We start from the raw sequence: 19,726 nt of genomic DNA, 5'->3' as shown, positions 1-19,726 counted from the left end.
CCAATTTATTGTATTAGTTCCTTCTCATGCTGCTATGAAGAAATACTTGAGACTGGACAACTTATAAAGGAAAGAGGTTTAATTGTCTCACAGTTCCACATGGCTGGGAAGGCCTCAGGAAACTTACAATCATGGTGGAAGAGGAGGCAAACATGTCCTTCCACACAGGTGGCAGGAGAGAGAAGAATGAGTGCCTAGCAAATAGAGAAGCCTCCTATAAAACCACAGATCTCTTGAAAACTAACTCACTTTCATGACAACAGGATGAGGAAAACATATCCCATGATTCAATTATCTTTACCAAGTCATTCCCATGACATATACGGATTGTGGGAACTACAATTCAAGATGAGATTTGAGTGGGGACACAACCAAACCATATCAGACAGGACACAAACAATAAAAAGCAAGAAAGGCCGGGCGCGGTGGCTCAAGCCTGTAATCCCAGCACTTTGGGAGGCCGAGGCGGGCGGATCACGAGGTCAGGAGATCGAGACCATCCTGGCTAACACAGTGAAACCCCGTCTCCACTAAAAAAAATACAAAAAATTAGCCGGATGTGTTGGCGGGCGCCTGTAGTCCCAGCTACGCGGGAGGCTGAGGCAGGAGAATGGCGTGAACCCGGGAGGCGGAGCTTGCAGTGAGCCGAGATCGCGCCACTGCACTCCAGCCTGGGCGACAGAGCGAGACTCCGTCTCAAAAAAAAAAAAAAAAAAAAAAAGCAAGAAATTAAATTATACCAACAGAGAAAAACACCTTCACTAAATTTATATGGAACCACAAAAGACCCAGAATAGCAAAAACTATCCTAAGAAAAAGGGACAAAACTGGAAGAATTACATTACCTAACTTCAAATTGTACTGTAGAGATAGAGTAACCAAAACAGCATGGTACTGGCATAAATACAGACATATAAACCAGTGGAAGGGAATAGATAACCCAGAAATAAGTTCACACATCTACAGTGAACTCATTTTCATCAAGGATGCCAAGAGCATACACTGAGGAAAAGACAAACTCATTAATAAATGGTCTTGAGAAACTACTACAATATCCTTATCCAGAAGAACAAAACTATACTCTATCTCTCACAATATATAAAAAGTAAATCAAAGCAGAGTAAAGATTTAAACCTAAGACCTCATCCTGTGCTACTGAAAGAAGACATTGGGGAAACTCTCCAGGTCATTAATCTGGGCAAATATTTATTGAGTAATACCCCAAAAGCACAGGCAACTAAAGCACAAATGGGCAGATGAGATCATATCAGGTTAAGAAGCTTCTGCACAACAAAGGAAACAATCAACAAAGTAAAAAGACAACCTACAAAATGGGAGAAAATATCTGCAAACTATCCATCTAACAAGGGACAAATCACCAGAATATAGAAGAAAGCTCAAACAACTCTACAGAAAAAAATATATAATAATTCAATTTAAAATTAGGCAAAAGATCTACATGGATATTTCTCAAAAGAAGACATATAAATGACAAACAGTTTTATAAAAAGGTGATCAATATCACTAATCATCAGAGAAATGCAAATTAAAACTACAGTGAGATGTTATCTCACCCCAGTTAAAATTACTTTTATACAAATGGTAGGCAATAACAAATAATGGGAAGGGTGTGGAGAAAAGGGAACCCTAGTATACTGTTAATGGGAATGCAAATTACTACAACCACTATGGGGAAGAGTTTGGGGGTTCCTCAAAATACTAAAAGATAGAGACCATATGATACAGCAATCCTAGTGAGAAAAAGTAAGACTCAAAATTAAGAAAATCGGTATATCAAAGAGACAGCTGCACTCCGATGTTTGTTGCAGTACTGTTGATAATAGCTAAGATTTGGAAGCAACGCAAATGTTTATCAACAGATGAATGGATAAAGAAAACATGGTCCATGTAAACAATGGAGTACTATTCAGCCGTTAAAAGGAATGAGATCCTGTTATTTGCAACAACATAGATGGGATTGGAGATCATCATGTTAGGTGAAATAAGCCAGGCACAGAAAGACAAACTTCACGCGTTCTCACTCATTTATGGAAGCGAAAATGTAAAACAATTGAACTCATGGAGATAGAGAGTAGAAGGATAATTATTGGAGGCTAGGAAGGGTAATGAGGGAGTGAGGGGGAAATGGGGATGATTAGTGGGCACAAAAATATAAATAATTAATAAGACCTAACATTTTCTAGCTCAACAAGGTGACTATAGCAAAAAAAAATTATCGTACACTTAAAAATAAGTAAGAGTATAATTAGATTCTTTGCAACACAAAAGATAAATGTTTGGGGTAATAGATACCCTATTTTCCCTGATGTGATTATTACACATTGCATGTTTGTATCAAGATATCTCAGGTACCTTATAAATATATACACCTACTATGTACTCAAAAATTAAAATTAAACACTAAATAAAAATTAAATACTAAATAAATAGATAAATAGCAGGTGTTTTGTTGTTGTTTTATTGTATTTATTTATTTGTTTGAGATAGGGTCTCCCTCTGTTGCCAAGGCTGGAGTGATCCTCCCAGACACAAGTGATTCTCCCACCTCAGCTTGGCTCAAGTGATTCTCCCATCTCAGCTTCCTGAGTAGCTGGGTCCACAGGTTCCCATCATCACACCTAGCTAATTTTTGTATTTTTTTTGTAGAGACATGTTTTCTCAATGTTGCCCAGTCTGATCTCGAACTGCTGGGCTCAAATGATCCTTCCACCCGGGCCTCCCAAAGTACTAGGATGACAGGCTATTTGACCAGGCCCAGCCAAATAGCAGTATTTTAATATAGGTTTGTGTCTTAGGACTTTTTTGTTTTACAGTTTATTTGCTTTTTTTTTTTTTAAGGTTTTAAAGATGAAGACAATGGGACAATTTTAAATGATAGACCAGAGGCATTTGGTGGAATGCTGACATTTGTCTTAAGTGTTTGCTTCAAATACATTCTCTAGACACCTTAAAGGAAATAATCTATCATTTCGTATTTGTTTGCTAAAACTACAGTGTAGTACTAGTTCCCCTCTTTCCCTCTCTTCCATGGGTTAAATGGAATTACAATAGATATAAAACCATAAATTATTTAAAGTATAAAAAATAATTGTCATGAATGACCTGTTGAAAATTAAAATAACACAGATGCTGCTAAATTTAAGAAGCTGCTATCTCCCCAAGGAGCAGTTAATGGATTTATACATAATTTTATATTAGATTCTTCTGCTTTATACTATAGAAGGCAACTAGTTGTAAAATAGTAGAATTTTAGTGTTAAGAGGAAGTAATTTAGAGGATAAAAATTAGCTGGATTTTGATATGAAGTCTGGACTTTAATGTGGTCTCATAAAACCACTAGTAGCTACCACTAAATACAGTAATAAATACAAAGCTAGTACTTCATTAATTTTAAAAAACATGTACATTTAATACATGTTTAATACATGGATATATATTTATAAGACATCCAATAAAATAATAGTGTTAATAAAATAATTTTAGAATTATGAAGATAAATTTTTTTTTTTTTTTTTTTTGAGACGGAGTCTCGCTTTGTCACCCAGGCTGGAGTGCAGTGGCGCAATCTCAGCTCACTGCAAGCTCCGCCTCCCAGGTTCACGCCATTCTCCTGCCTCAGCCTCCCGAGTAGCTGGGACTATAGGCGCCCGCCACCACGCCCGGCTAATTTTTTGTATTTTTAGTAGAGACGGGGTTTCACTGAAGATAAATTTTGTTTCTCTTTTTCTATTCATCAAAAAAGAATCATTTTACTCACTACTCACTACAGCTATGCTTTCTTTGAGGTCTGATAAGGAGCATATCTTGAAATATTAATCTCTTGAGATATATATTAATGTTTATTAACTATCAGATCACAAACCTCTTCCTAAAAAAATCTGTTTATTGAATCAATTAAACAGAACAGTGAATCTGTATGCATAGTTTGAAGGACTTTTATCTCAATATAAATCAGAGTAATTGGAGTATAGATTTAGTTGATTGGAAAACATAACCTATTCTTAGGCTAAGCTTTATCGTTTTTAATTTTCTTCTATTATTTTTATTCCAGAGAAGATATCATCACCCTTGTAAAATGATTACTTATATGGTTTCATGGACTAATATAGTTTAGACCCAAAATTCAGAAACTGAAGATCTTACTCTTCGATTATTAAAACTAAATTGTCCTGCTTGTAAAATAAAATTAACCTCCATTCTTTAATAAAATGAATATATAATCCAATAAATAACATTCTAGACTAATAGAAGCGGTTTTGCCAAGCTTGGGCTAATAGGAATTGATGGAATTCTCTTTTACAAGTCTGAATCAAACAGGTTGTTGGTTTGATATGAATTATTGTGGTCCGGAATTTTCTCTATAGTTTTACATCACCTTGTTAATTAAACTAAATAACCCTGGAGGTAATGATGAGCATAATAATATTTTAGGAAAAAATATTAGTAAATTACATATTTAAGAGTTGTGGCAACTTAGTTTTGTGTTTATAAAACACAGTAAAAAAGTTTCTTATTCCAACATGGAAATAAATACTCATCACATAATGAATTTCTTTCTAACTAAATATACCAACTGCAAGTCACTATCATTGTGGGGATTTGGTTTCAAAGATGAAGATAAAGAAGTCCTAAGCAAAAAGAATGAAGTTGGAGACATCACACTACCTGATGTCAACCTATACAATAAAGCCACAGTAACCCAAACAGCTTGATATTGGTAAAAAAAAAAAAAACAGACACATAGGCCAATGGAACAGAATAAAAAACTCATATATAAGCCACACACCTAAAACCATCTGATCTTCGACAAGGCCAACAAAATCAAGCAAGGTGGAAAAGTCTTTCTATTCAATAAATGGTTCTGGGATAACTGACTAGCCATATGTAGAAGGTTTACACTGGGCTGCTACCTTTCACTTTTTAAAATTATTATTGTTTTATAGAGACATGGTCTAACTCTGTCACTAAGGCAGAAGTGCAGTGATATGGTCATGGCTCACTGCAGCCTCCACCTCCCAGGTTCAAGCAATCCTTGCACCACAGCTACCCAAGTAGCTGGGACTACAGGTGCATGCGACCACTCACAGCTAATTCTTAATTTTTTCTAGAGATGGGGTCTCTCTAAGTTGCTCAGGCTGGTCTAAAACTTCTGGGCTCAAGTGGTCCTTACACCTCAGCCTTCCACAGTGCTGTGTAGGCAGGCGGGAGTCACTGTGACTGGCCATATATAGAAATTAACTCAAAATGGATTAAAGGTTTAAATGTGAGACCTCAAACTACAGAAATCTTGAAATACAACCTACAGAATGCTCTTTCCAACACTGGCCTTGACAAAATAATTTTGTCTAAGTCTCCAAAAGCACCTGCAACAAAACAAAATGGAAAAGTGGAATCTAATTAAACAAAAGAGCTTCTGTACAGCAAAAGAAACGATCAACAGAGTAAGCAGACACCCTAAAGAATGGAAAACAAATTTTCAAACTCTGCATCCTACAAAGGTTTAATACCCAGAATCTATAGGGTACTTAAATCTATAAGCAAAAAACAAATAACTCCATTAAAAAAAATGGGCAAAGGGTGTGAACAGATACTTCTCAAAGGAAGACATACAAGTGGCTCACATGAGAAAATGCTCAACAATACTAATCATCAGAGATGTGCAAATTAAGACCACGATGAGATACCATCTCACACCAGTCAGAGTGGCTATTATTAAAACAATACAAAAACATCAAATGATGGCTAGGCTGTGGAGTAAAGGAAGCACTTATACACTATTGAGGGGATGTAAATTAGTCCAGACACTGTGGAAAGTAGTCTGCAGATTTCTCAAAGAACTGAAAACAGAGCTACTATTCGACCCAGCAATCCTTACTTGATATATATCCAAATAAAATAAATCATTCTACCAAAAAGACATATGCACTTGTATGTTCATCACTGTGCTATTAACAATAGCAAATAAATAAAATCAACTCAGTTGTTTATCAATGGTAGATTAGATATAGAAAATATTGTATATATGTAACAAGGAATACTACACAGCCATAAAGAATGAAATCTTTTCCTTTGCAGCAACATGGGTGGGTTGAGCCACCCATGTTGCTGCAAAGGAAAAGATTTTATTATTATTAAAAAGATTATATTCATTATTATAAATAAATTAATACAAAAACAGAAAACCTAATACTGAATGTTCTCACTTATAAGTGGAAACTAAGCATTGAGTATACATGGCCATAAATATGGGAACAATAGACACTGTGGACTACTAGAGCGTTAGGGAATGGGTTAAAAATCTCTCTCTCAGGTACTGTACTCACCACCAGAATGATGGGATTAGTACTCCAAACCTCAGCATCACACAATTTTTCCATGTAACAAATCTGCACATGTACCCCCGTATCTAAAATAGAAGTTAAAATAAAAAGAGATGAAGCTAAATCCCATGCATAAATACACTGAAATTACATACTTTTGTGCTATATACTCAGCAAGCTATCCTGGCACAGGTATATTTTGAATAAACTATGTGCAGTAAATAATTTCACACTTTTAAATTTGGTTTGTTTGATAGAATAAGATAATTTATAAACTTGAGTAATAAAATGAAAATAGAAGACAGGAAGAATCAAAATAATGCTAAAGGCAATAATTGCTACAAGCATCTGAGAAGAGATGCTTCTCAGAATGATTACATTAGAATAAATAGTTTACAAAGTATATGATTTTTATTTCCTGTAGAACTAAGACATTATCTCATGAATATTCAAAGGGCACCTACTGCCTTAGGAACACACAAATGGTCATATATGCTTTACATAAAATTATGTACAAAGAATAATATGTTTAGTATAATATATATGTTTTAAAAGCATAGCAACTCAAAGTATGAGTTTAGAAAATTTTATAGTATTAAAATTAAATAAAGCAAGCAATAAAGTTTAGTTGAGACAATTTAATAGGCTACCTCCCATTGGTAATGCTCTGCTAAATCCACTACTGGGCTGTATATAGGGGCTAGCTTCTGAGTATAAAATAATTTGATTTCCGATTTTATTCTATCACAACTAATTAAATGCCTTGCAGTTGAACAGAAACTGTTATAACTCAGACAAGAGCTATTATAATTTGAGTTTTCCTTTGGGTTTCTGCCAAATTCTTCCTCCAAAAAATAATCACTGATGCACAGGTTTAACTTGATGCTTTGTGTTGTCATAAAAATATAAATGACTTCACAGCCAAATATAATATACTTCATTTACTTTCCTCATTTATTTACAGTCACTGCATAGTGAAGTTGTTTCTTGGCTTAAAAAATAAACACAACCTCTTAGGCTATTAAATTAATAGAATACAACAACTAGAAACAAATATTTGACCCAGTTTAATTTCATTTTAAAATACATAATCCAACAAATTTGTCCACAAAATGTAAAGAGACTCAGTTTTTCTATCACCAGCATGTGCTGTGCCCAAGAGATTAAATACAAGTAGTGTAAGTGGAAATTACTGAATTAATTTACTTAAAATGAAAGATAATATCAGCTAGTGGCTTTTAATCTCAATGTATTTCTGGCAAAAACAAGGCAAGTTGTCATTTTTATAATTTTTGGTGGGAATTTAAATCACCTTTATTAAATATGCATTATTACTACTTATGTAAATAATATTTTTTGAAGAAGAGGGTGCTAAAATAGAACTCCTTTTTGTAAGTTAGGAATATGATGGTAGACACATAAGTAGTGATAGTTAAAATAATATGATATCTACTAACAAAAACATTGAAATATGATGGACTTAAATAAGATACTATTGTAGGAAAATTTTTATTTTCAAATGAGCTGATTTGAATTGAGCTCCATTGGCATGTGGCTTTATAAATACTATAAAATGTCTTTGATTTTATTTTTTCCCTAGCAAATTTTCTTTTCTTTCTTTTTTTTTTTTTTTTTTTGAGACAGAGTTTTGCTCTTGTTGCCAAGCCTGGTGTGCAGTGGTGGGATCTTGGCTCACTGCAACCTCTGCCTCCCGGGTTCAAGCTATTCTCCTGACCCAGCCTCCTGATTAGCTGGGATTACAGGTGTGCACCACCATGCCCAGCTAATTTTTTGTATTTTTAGTGGAGATGGGGTTTCATTATGTTGGCCAGGCTGGTCTCAAACTCCCAACCTCAGGTGATCTATCTGCCTCGGCCTCTCAAAGTGCAGGGATTACAGGCATAAGCCACTGCGCCAGGCCGCAAATTTTCTTTTCTTTTTTTTTTTTTTAACTTTTATTTTAAGTTCAGGTCTACATGTGCAGGTTTATTACATAGGTCAATGTGTCATGGGGGTTTGTTGTACAAATTATTTAATCATCCAGCTATTAAGCCTAGTACCCATTAGTTATTTTTCCTGATCCTCTCCCTCCTCTTCAAAGGTGTTTTCTTTGTCTCTAAACCTAGAAAGGTAATATAAGTTGTATGGTTACAGTTGTTAGAAAACAATTGTAAAAGTAAAGTAAAGTTTACAATATTGAAAAGTCAAAGTAAGTAAAAGTGCAGAGTAAACTACCTGAAGCAATGGCCATTTTTAAATGGATTTTAACATTTAACCCTTTGAACTACTATTAGATGATGATAAAATTAATCTATGCTACTCTACATTTAATCATATTAAGAAGTAGTTTTGATTAGTAAAGCTTGATGTACTTTAATCAGGAAAATAAAATGCATCAGGCAATAGGGGGACCAAATTATATTCCCAGTGGATAGGGTTTTAAGACTTCTTGGTAAAAATGAAGTTATTTTCCTGCTTTACCTTCTTTGTACAAAGATCCTCTTAAAATGGGAAACCAACTATTGTAAGCCTTTGGATCCCCTGAACAGTTTTGTTTTAAGTTAGAATCATTTTCTGAAAACATTCAGTGTCATGAAAGACAGATAAGATAAAATACTGTGTTAAATTTCTGTTTGGGTAAATTTTCCTCGGCTATGCTTCCATTCTACGTTATCTTACACATCAGATTCTTTGCTGTATAATTAATGAAAAGCCCTTTGCTTACGTTTTCGTTTCCTATAATTTTCATACATTATTACAGAACTCTCCAAAGCTAATTGACTGTTTATGTGGCATTAATAGTAAGTAAAATGTCATAGCCTAACAGTCACGTAGTGCCGAACACCTCTAAAAGGGTGTGTTTTCTGCCGAGGATAGTCTGCCTATATAATGTTAAAAATACTTTGGTACGAACATTGCTATCTCTAAGTCTGTGTCTTGAGTGTTTGTTAAATGTTGCAGTAACATTTTTTGTCCACAAATGCCAAAACAAAAGTGTTTTTGGTTAAAGAAAAAAAAAAAGATACATCTGAGAAAATGATCAGTTAAGTGGAATTTTAGAGAGTGCTGATTGTAGTATTGTTTAGCGTCCATAATGATTTTTGCTTGAAATATGTGTTGTGCAATAATATTGCACAAAACTATGACAGTGAATTACAATTTCCTTGAGAATACCCTTGTAAAACAGGCCTTGTCATTTGCGTTGTTGACATGAAGAAGGCTGTTTCATAAAGCTACTCATAAATCAAAGCTATCTCCAAGAATATGTAAGATATTTTAATATGTTTTTCTCCTAAAGTATTATCATCTTGGACAAGTTCATGTAGTGTTAGCTATTTTTAACAACATAATTGCTTTACTTCTATGGTTCTAAATCAGTTGTGTCTGTTTATTTTCCTAATGAAACAGAAATGTTAAAACCTCTTGTTTATAAAATACCAAGAATTCCAGAAATTTCTTAAGTAAAATGGTATTATTGTTAATTTTTTATCAATAGCATGTGCACTATGCTCTATTTTCCTGACATTATCAACTACCTTATTATATATCTTATGCTTATACTTATTTTCCTGAAATTAACTACTTTGTGTAAACCAAATATGTTTCATTATAATCATTTAAAGGCTTTCATAATTTTTGTTGAGTATGTTATCCAAGTTTTGCTAAATGTTACATATTCTCAAGCTAAATGTATAACTTTTAATAATATGCACTTCTTTTGTATACACATTACTTTGGAATCAGTGAAGTAAGAATTTTGCATAAAAGCTTTTAGAAGCAGATTTTAATATAGATTATATTAGGCCTACTAAATGATTCCTTTTTTCTTTTAATTTCTCTAGTAGTGTATATACTTTATTAACTAACTTTATTTCCAATGAAATAAAATATGCAGCAACACTTCTGCACTGCTATTATTTGGTTGTTTATTTGTGAAGGGGAAAAATCCACCAAAAGCAAGTAAGTAGGAGAAAGGAAAACATTTAAATGTAGACAAGAATAAATATAAAAGAATTTAAAAGAGTAATGGGAGGAAGAGTAAAATAGAGATTAAAGAGAAAGAAGAGGTGTGTGGAGCAAATGAATTATTAGGTAGGAATAGTGGTTAGATTCGCAAAGCAAATGAGGATAAGAAAAGGTGTACAGGAAGAAATGGCTAGGTAGGCAGGGAAACAATCGGGTAAGGTTGACCAAGAGGAACTGAAGTCATGCGTCCAGCTTAAAAACAAAAACTGTAGGCATAGGAAATCAAGGTTAATTAAGGAAGAGTAAAGCAGGCTTGTAAAACTTGTGTGGACAGAAAATCTAGAAGCCCTGTAATTTAGCAAAATTAATATTCATAAGCATATTTGCAGAAATCTGATTTTAGAAAAGCAGCTGGTTACAAATTTGTTGAAAATTGTCCTCTAAGTTTGAGCAGCAATTAACTCATGCTAACAAAAGGGCATCAGAGACCTGCAGTTGATTACAACAAATGCCAGAATTATCTAAAACTTCCAAAATAAAGTTCCCAGTTTATTTTAGTATTGGTATCTATATGTTAATTTAGACATTCTACATAGGCTATTAAATAGTCAACATAAAAACTGAACTGGATCTCCACACTCAGTGACATTACTCTTTCTATTACACAAAAAGTTTTTGTCAGGAAACTACAATCTATGCTGAAGATACATGTGTAATATTATTAGCAAAATCGCTATTCTCATTTTCTTTGATTCCAAGAAGGACTGAAACTAGAATGTACTCCTAATCTTTTCCACTGAATGATCATCTTTGATAACCCAAAGGATACTTATTAATGCCCATTTTATTACTCAATTAACCAGTCATTCTTCCATCTATCGTCTCAACATTTTTTCAGCACCACTTGCATGCCAAGTATTGTGATAAATACTGATGGAACAGAGATGAACAGAATTGAGAAGAATTTCTTATAATTAATTCACTTACAGCTAGAAAGCCAAGTTAATAAGTATGCCCACTAGGAAGAGGACTTTTACTGGGATTAAAAACTCTGACTTAGCTAGTTAAAGTTTATTTTTGTCAAGTAACTCTCTTTGGTTAGGGAAATATTTTTAAAGTCCCTTATGAATAGAAACTAAGGATTCATGGACATAGCATTTGAGAACATTCTAAAATGCTTAGCAAAGTTGTCTACTAGAAAGTGAACAGGAAACCAGAGGTGTAACATATTAAAAATGAGAAAAGACAGTGAAACATGGGGAGAGGAAGAGAAATAAAACAATATGATGGGAGATTGGTGCCTGGATTGATAAAGGGGGTTAAGAGCCCTTTTTAAGAGCAGGGAAACTGGTGTCATTTGAAAATTATTTTCTGTACAGTTCTGACATATGGCACCTGTAATAAGTTATTCTTAAATGTACAGCCAACAATTTTTCTTTTCAGTGATATTATTTGTGACATAGAGCAGAGGAAGTAAAGAGAACTTTCTGCACTCAAATTGGGTCAGCACTAGATCACTGTGCACAGAAGTCTTATAATTCAGCAAAAGCTGGAAATCAGAGCTAGATTGAATAGAAAATAGCAATTGAATGAGAATTGTTGTGTAATAATGAGAGGGCACTGGGTTTCATGCAGGACTTGTGGCAGGATTTGAACCCATTTTCTCTGGATATTAACGAGCACCATGCTATACTAAGAATATTAGGATGCTTATTTTCATCCCAACTTGCAAGTGTGACAATAAAGTTTTATAAGGTCACAAGGCAGATATCTAACTCTATCATTCTGTCTCTGGAAATAATACTTTTATCTCATAACTCTTCTCATTTTCCTTCTCTTCTCTGTCTTCCAGGGTACCAATTGCTGTGAACTCTTTTTTATCAATTGACAATAATAATGGTCTTTCAGAATCAGAAGTAAAATTCCTGCCATAAAATGCTGAGCTTGTGTTCTTAGAGTAACTTTTACTCCTAGTAATACACAATGAAACTGTTATTGACTCCCAGCTGTCCATGCCATGAGCTACTAGCCCAGCCTGAGAAAGCATCAACCTGCCCAGGGTATAAGCCTTTTATTGGTATTGCAGTATTATTCCACTTTCAATATACCTTAACATCACAGTATTAGTCTGTTCTCACATTGCTATAAGGACATACCTGATGCTCAGTAATTTATAAAGGAAAGAGTTTTAATTGACTCACAGTTCTACATGGCTGGGAAGGCCTCAGGAAACTTACACTCTTGCCAGAAAGGGAAGCAAACACATCCTTCTTCACAAGGCAGTAAGGAGAAGTGCATATCTAAGTGGAGGAAAAGTCCCTTATAAAACTATCAGATTTTGTGAGAATTCTCTCACTATCATGAGAACAGCATGGAGGTAACCATCCCTGTGATTAAATTACCTCCTACCAGGTCTGTCCCATGACACATGGGGATTATAAGAACTACAGTTCAAGATGAGATTTGGGTGGGGACACAGACAAACCATATCATTCCACCCCTGGCCTCTTCCAAATCTCATGTCCTCACATTTCAAAACACGATCATGCCCTTCCAACAGTCTTCAAAAAGCTTAACTCATGCCAGCATTAACTCAAAAGTCCAAGTCCAAAGCCTCATCTGAGAGAAGGCAAGTTCCTTCTGCCTATGAGCTAGTAAAATCAAAAACAAGTTAGTTACTTCATAGATACAATGGGGGTACAGCATTAGGCCAATTATTGACTTCTGTGCACCTGCAGGATCAACACTACGTGGAAGATGCCAAGACTTGGGGCTTGCACACTCTGAAGCTATGGCCCAAGCTGTAACTTGGCTCCTTTTAGCCACGTCTGGAGTGGCTAGGACACAGGGCACCAAGTCCCTAGACTGCACACAGCAGGGGGGCCCTGGGCCCAGCCCACTAAACCATTTTTTTTCTGCTTGGCCTCTGGGCCTGATGGGAGGGGCTGCTGTGAAGTTCTCTAGCATGCTCTGGAGACATTTTTCCCATTATCTTGGTAATTAGCACTCATCTCCTGTTACTTATGCAAATTTCTGTAGCCAGTTTGAATTTCTCCCCAGAAAGTGGTTTTATTTATTTTTTTTCTACTGCATCATCAGGCTACAAATTTTTAAAACTTGTATGCTCTGCTTCCTCTTGAACACTTTGCTGCTTAGAAATGTCTTCTGCCACATACGCTAAATCGTCTCTATCTAAAGTTCAAAGTTTCGCAGATCTCCAAGGCAGGGGCAAAATGCTGTCAGGCTGTTTGCATAGCAGGAGGGACATTTACTACAGTTCCCAAAAAGTTCCTCATCTTCATCTAAGACCAACTCAGCCTGGACTTCATTGTCCATATCACTATCGGCATTTTGGTCAAAGCCATTCAACAAGTCTGTAGGAAGTTCAAAAGTTTCCCACATTTTCCTACCTTCTTCTCTGAGCCCTCCAAACTATTCCAGCCTCTGCCTGTTACCCAGTTCCAAAGACACTTCCACATTTTCAGGTATCTTTATAGCAGTGCCCCACTACCCAGTACCAATTTACTATATTAATTAATGCTCACACTGGTATAAAGAACTGCTTGAGGCTGGGTAATTTATAAAGGAAAGAGTTTTAATTGACTCACAGTTTTGCATGGCTAGGGAGGCCTCAGGAAACTTACAGTCATGTCAGAAGAAGAAGCAAACACATCCTTCTTCATGTGGAGGGAGGAGAGAGGGGTGCAGAGCAAAAGGTAGGAGAGGCCCTTTATAAGACCATCAGATCTTGTGAGAACTCACTATCATGAGAACAGCATGGAGAGAACTGCTTCCATGATTCATTTACCTTTCACTGGGTCCCTCCCATGACATGTGGGGATTATGGGAACTACAGTTCAAGATGAGATATGGATGTGGACACAGCCAAACCATATCAATCACCTAGTGTTGATTCCCCTAACTTTTGAGTACATTTGCACTCATATCACAGTGGATGCCTCATAACACTTTCTTTTTAAAAAAGTTATTCTAGTATATTCTACAGGAAAATTTTAAAGAGCTACCTGAGAAGTAGCTCTTTACAAGAAAGTACAAAGAGTGCAAGCTTTCTACATATATGAGCTATTTCTTGTTTATTTGATTTTAATACTTTGCAAGTATACACTTAACTAATGATATCTCTCAATTTTGAATATTTTTGTATTAATAAAATGAGTATCCTTTGAAAACTAAACAGTGTCATGAACATCATACATCTCAGAAAGTTTATCTGGCATTTATTCATGTTAAAATGTTTTTAAAAACTATATCAAAATAACTATTGGAATGGACCTGTATATGGCACCATAAATATTAAAGTTTGCAATAATTAAACTACATAGGACATAGACCACATTTTATATTATAATTTGTATTTTCACTTTTATTATAGAAAATACAATTTTCCCATTGTTATACATTCAAGGAGGCCACTTCAAAGAATAATTTATATTGTGCTTTATGTTTCCACTTGTGCATAAACACTACAAAGGTAGAGTCTATTTTTCAGGGTTATTGATTGTATGAGATACATTTATTTTTATTGATCTTGACATAGCAATTTTTTTAATTTTTAATTTTTGTGAGTAAATTGTAGCTATTTTTAAAGTGGTAATAATTCGTGGAGAATGTTTGAAATAGTTAATATTAATACTCACTTTCTCAAAGATATTTGTTACTTACAATTGCAGACCTGTGTAAGTAAGAGAATCTGTTCAACAGTGTATATACTGCAGCTGTTCAATATAATATAGCTAGCAGTTTAACAAACAAGAATAGTATGCTATAGAATTTCAAATTAAAGAAAGTATAGGCTCAAAATAAATTAAAATTAAATAATAAAATTAATTTGAGAATTCACATTAAATTGAACTGAAAATTTGGTTAAAATGAAATAATATTCAATCTCAAGAATAATGAGCAAGGCAAGAATTAGAGTAGCCAATTATAATTAAGTATGCCTTAGATCCATGATAGAATGATTACAGAAATACATAGACAAAATACTTAACCTTCCACGAAGAAATGAAGTAAGGCTTTCTGGGGAAATTGAGAGGGAGGGTGAGACTTGAAGAATGAATAGGAATTAGACTGACCAATGTTGAGAAAAATGATAGAAGATGAGTCATGACTAAAATATATGTGATATGAGGCTGGAGATGGACAAGCAGGCCTTTAGGCACTTTGTAAATGCTAAGTATTTTGACATTTATTTAAGGGCATTGGGAGTCTATGTCATGAAATTAGAAACTGGTATGATCATATTTGTCTTACATTAAGGTTACTGTAATTGTAGCATGAGGAATGGATTGGAGATTAATTAAGAAGCTGCTATAGTAACCACAGAAAGAGACTCTATTGACATAACTAGGATTGAGGCAGTGGGAATGGTGGAAAGTTGATGGAGATAGAGTAAGATAGAATCAGCTGGCCTTGGTCATTGATTTAATGGGAGAAGTGCAGAGAGAAAAAAAATTGAAGAAATAACAATAATGTTTAGGTTTGTTACTTGAATAACTAGAGAACTGGCAATACCATTAAGTAAGATGAAAAATAGAAAGAAAGGGATAGGTGTGAGGCCAAGAGAATGCTTTAATTATTGTTGAGCATGCTGAGTTTGAAACATATTTCAGACTTTCAGGTGGAGATATCCAATACGTTAGCTATAGGAACTTCAAGTTCAGAATCGGATAGCTGAAAATATGGATTTTTTAATCTCTGCAATGCTCATATGCATTGCAAGAAAAGCCCTAGGAAGAGATTCTATGAAAAAACATATGATAATTTCAGTGATTAAAAATCTAAGAATTATAGATTGGATTGGTTATACCTGTCAGACTTCGGCAAAGTGAATGCAAGCAGAAAAATTCCAAGTCATAGTCTCCCTGAGAGAAAACAGTCAGGAAACACGTATCCATGTTATGACTCCACCTCTAGAAGCCTGTAGCAGAAACAATAACATTAAATATTCACGTACTCTTTCACGTTTCTCAGTCCACTTGCAGTTGAGGCCATGTGATGGCAACTTGCCAGAGGCTGATATGTGTAATCATAAAAACAGCTGTGATAGGGAGAGAAGTCTTTGTTAAAGATTATAAAGAAATAGAGATTAAGAACTCTTAATCAACATTCTATATTATAATAAGCATCCTCATTTTCCACCAGTGTTTTATGGCGTTGGCCCAGTATGATAGGGCTATGAAATGAGTAAGCAGGGAGTTTGTATGGGGAAGAGGATATAGAGCTGTTGATAGGCAATCTTGCTACAACAGCAGGAACCTTATAGAGTCAATTGCTGAGTATTAAAATGGTTTACTGGGCATGGTATTCCACTGATGTTTTGGCCTTAGTTCATTATAAATCATGATAGTTTCATGGACATTGAGATGCTGCAGATATATTGCTAGGAAAACACCAATTTAACATACAAAATGCTACACTTAATTTATACTAAGATCAATATACCAATGTTCCTCCATTCCTCAAACAATTTATAGGTTGAAATATAACAGAAAAACAGAAAGACGACTCTTCTAAAAGTGACATGCTGGTACAATATATTAGAGATAACCAGTATCTTTAACCTCCAGCCTTATTTTTCAATGAGAAAACTTTGCTTCAGACTCAAGAATGTACATTATCAACGCAAACAATTGACAGTATCCTTTAGGCCTTTTATTTATTCCTTCACATTAATGAAGTAACTTATTTGATTGGTGAGATATGGAGATCTTCACGAGGTAGAAAAACCCTGTTAAGCTAAGCTGACTGCTGGCTGGGGTCAGTGTATTAAAAATATAATGTGTGTTTGTCTACTGATTTTTAAATAATTCTCTTTATTGCACTATTGATTTGTAAAACAGGCCTCAATCTTCTTTCATGGCTGAGTGTGCTATTTAGCACTCAACTGTCCCCACGGGTAGGTGGAACTATCCTCAATTTGCTCTCAGTTCTAAGTCACAAGATCTAAAACAATACTCAATAAATGTACAAAAATAAGCAATGGGAAAAGGACTCTCTATTCGATAAATATTAATAGTACTTGGACAACTGTCTGCATATATACAGAAGAATGAAACTAGACTTTTATCTTTCATCATATGAAAAAATTAACTCACAATGAATTAAAGATTTAAATGTAAAACCCCAAGCTATGAAAATCCTAGAAGACAGCCTAGGAAACACCAGTCTGAACATCAGCCTTGACAAAGAATTTATGGTTAAGTCCTCAAAAGCAATTGCAACCAAACAAAAATGAGACCTAATTAAATGAAAGAACTTCTGCAAAACTAAAGAAACTATCAACAGAATTTCCATCAACAGACCCCCTACAGATTGGAAGAAAATATTTACAAACTAGGCATCTGACAAAGGTCTAATATCCAGAATCTAAAAGGAAGTAAAACTAATCAACAAATAAAAATCAAATAACCCCACTAAAAATGGGCAAAGGACATGAACAGACACTTCTCAAAAAAAGACATACAAATGGCTAACAAACTTCTGAAAAAATGCTCAACGTCACTAATCTTAATAGAAATGCAAATTAAAACTGCAATGAGATGTCAATTCACACCAGTCAGGATGGCTATTATTTAAAAGTCAGAACAGATGCTGGTGAGGCTGCAGAGAAAAGGGAAGGCTTATACAATGTTGGTGAGAATGTAAATTAGTCCAGCCACTGTGGTAAGCAGTTTGGAGATTTCTCGAGGAACTTAAACTAGAACAGCCATTTAACCCAGCAATCCCATTACTAGGCTGTATTAGGCAGGGTTCTCTAGAGGGACAGAACCAATAGGATATATGTATGTATAAAGGGGAGTTTATTAAGAAGAATTGACTCACACTATCACAAGGTGAAATTCCACGATAGGCCATCTGCAAGCTGAGGAGCAAAGAAGCCAGTCCAAGTCCCAAAACCTCAAAACTAGGGAAACTGACAGTGCAGCTTTCAGTCTGTGGCTGAAGGCCTGAGAGCCCCTGGCAAACCACTGGTGTAACTCCAAGAGTTCAAAAGCTGAAGAACTTGGAGTCTGATGTTCCAGGGTAGGAAGCATTCAGTACGGGAGAAACATGAAAGCTGGAAGACTCAGAGAGTCAGCTTCTGCCTTTTTCTGCCTGCTTTTTCTCGCCACGCTGGCAGCCAATTAGATGGCACCAACCCACAGTGTCGGTGACTCTTCCTGAGGATGGGTCTTCCTCTCCCAGTCCACTGACTCAAATGTTAATCTATTCTGGTAACACCTAGAAACACCCAGATACCTGGAAACAATACTTTGCATCCTCACACACTATTCACAACAGCAAAGACATGGAATTAACATAGGTTCCCATCAATGGTGGATTGGATAAAGAAAATGTGATCCCTATATAATATGTAATACTATACAGTCATAGAAACATTTCAGTTGTTTAAACTCTTTGACTACTATGAATACTGTTGCTATGAACATTTATGTATAAGTAGTTGCATTGCTTTTTCCTTATGTATGTATAAGTGTGTGGAGATTTGGTTTAACCTGGGGCATATACCTATAAGTAGTATTGCAGGGTCATAACTGTTTTTCAAAGTGGGTATACATTTTTACATTTCCGTCGGCGAATGTAAATGTTTCCAATTTCTCCACAGTTTCACCAACACTTGTTATTGTCTGTCTTTGTGATTCTATTATACTTTTCAAATGGGTGTAAAATAGTACCTCATTATGGTTTTGCTTTGCATTTCACTAACGATAACAACGATGAGTATCTTTTCATGTGCTCATTACACACTTGTATATCTTTTTGGAGAAATGTCTATTCAAATCCTCTTCCCATTTTAAATTAGATTATTTATCTTTTCTAACCTCTTATTATACTCACCCGGATGAGTGGATTATTTTGTTGGTGAGTAAGCTAAAACAAAGAACTGCACTATTGAATATAATTACACAAATCACAGATCTAACACACTTACACACTTACACTAACACACATGTCTTTTCATGTGTATATTTGAAATTATTAGTGAAGCCTCATAGTGAGTAAGATCTATAATGTGGAAAGGAAGGAGTTGGGAAATACACGTTTTCTTAAGTTCTTATTTCCACATTGGAGACCCAAGGTAATATACATAGTCTCTAATAAGGTCTCATATCACTCACAGAAGAAGGAAAATTTAGGTAATAAAACATTTTTATATCATCCCCTAGATGATCACCTATTTTACTGTACTTTCCATGGATCCAGTTCTATAAGTTCATATATTGTAGGCTTAAGCAATTCTGATTTAAGAACCTTTCACTAAAAAGTTCTTAAGATATGGCCTTCCCTTTAATATCATTAGTCTATTTTCCAGGAAAGCTAGTAATTACCATGTTTGCAAAGCATGTAGACCAGGTGGTCATCTGCTTTTTAGAGGAGTGCCCCTGTCCCCCAGC

Source organism: Gorilla gorilla, chromosome 15, assembly GCF_029281585.2.
Source record: "Gorilla gorilla gorilla isolate KB3781 chromosome 15, NHGRI_mGorGor1-v2.1_pri, whole genome shotgun sequence".
In the NCBI taxonomy this organism is placed as follows: Eukaryota; Metazoa; Chordata; class Mammalia; order Primates; family Hominidae; genus Gorilla; species Gorilla gorilla.
The sequence above is the reverse complement of the archived record's forward strand: the minus strand, read 5'-3'. Positions refer to the sequence as shown.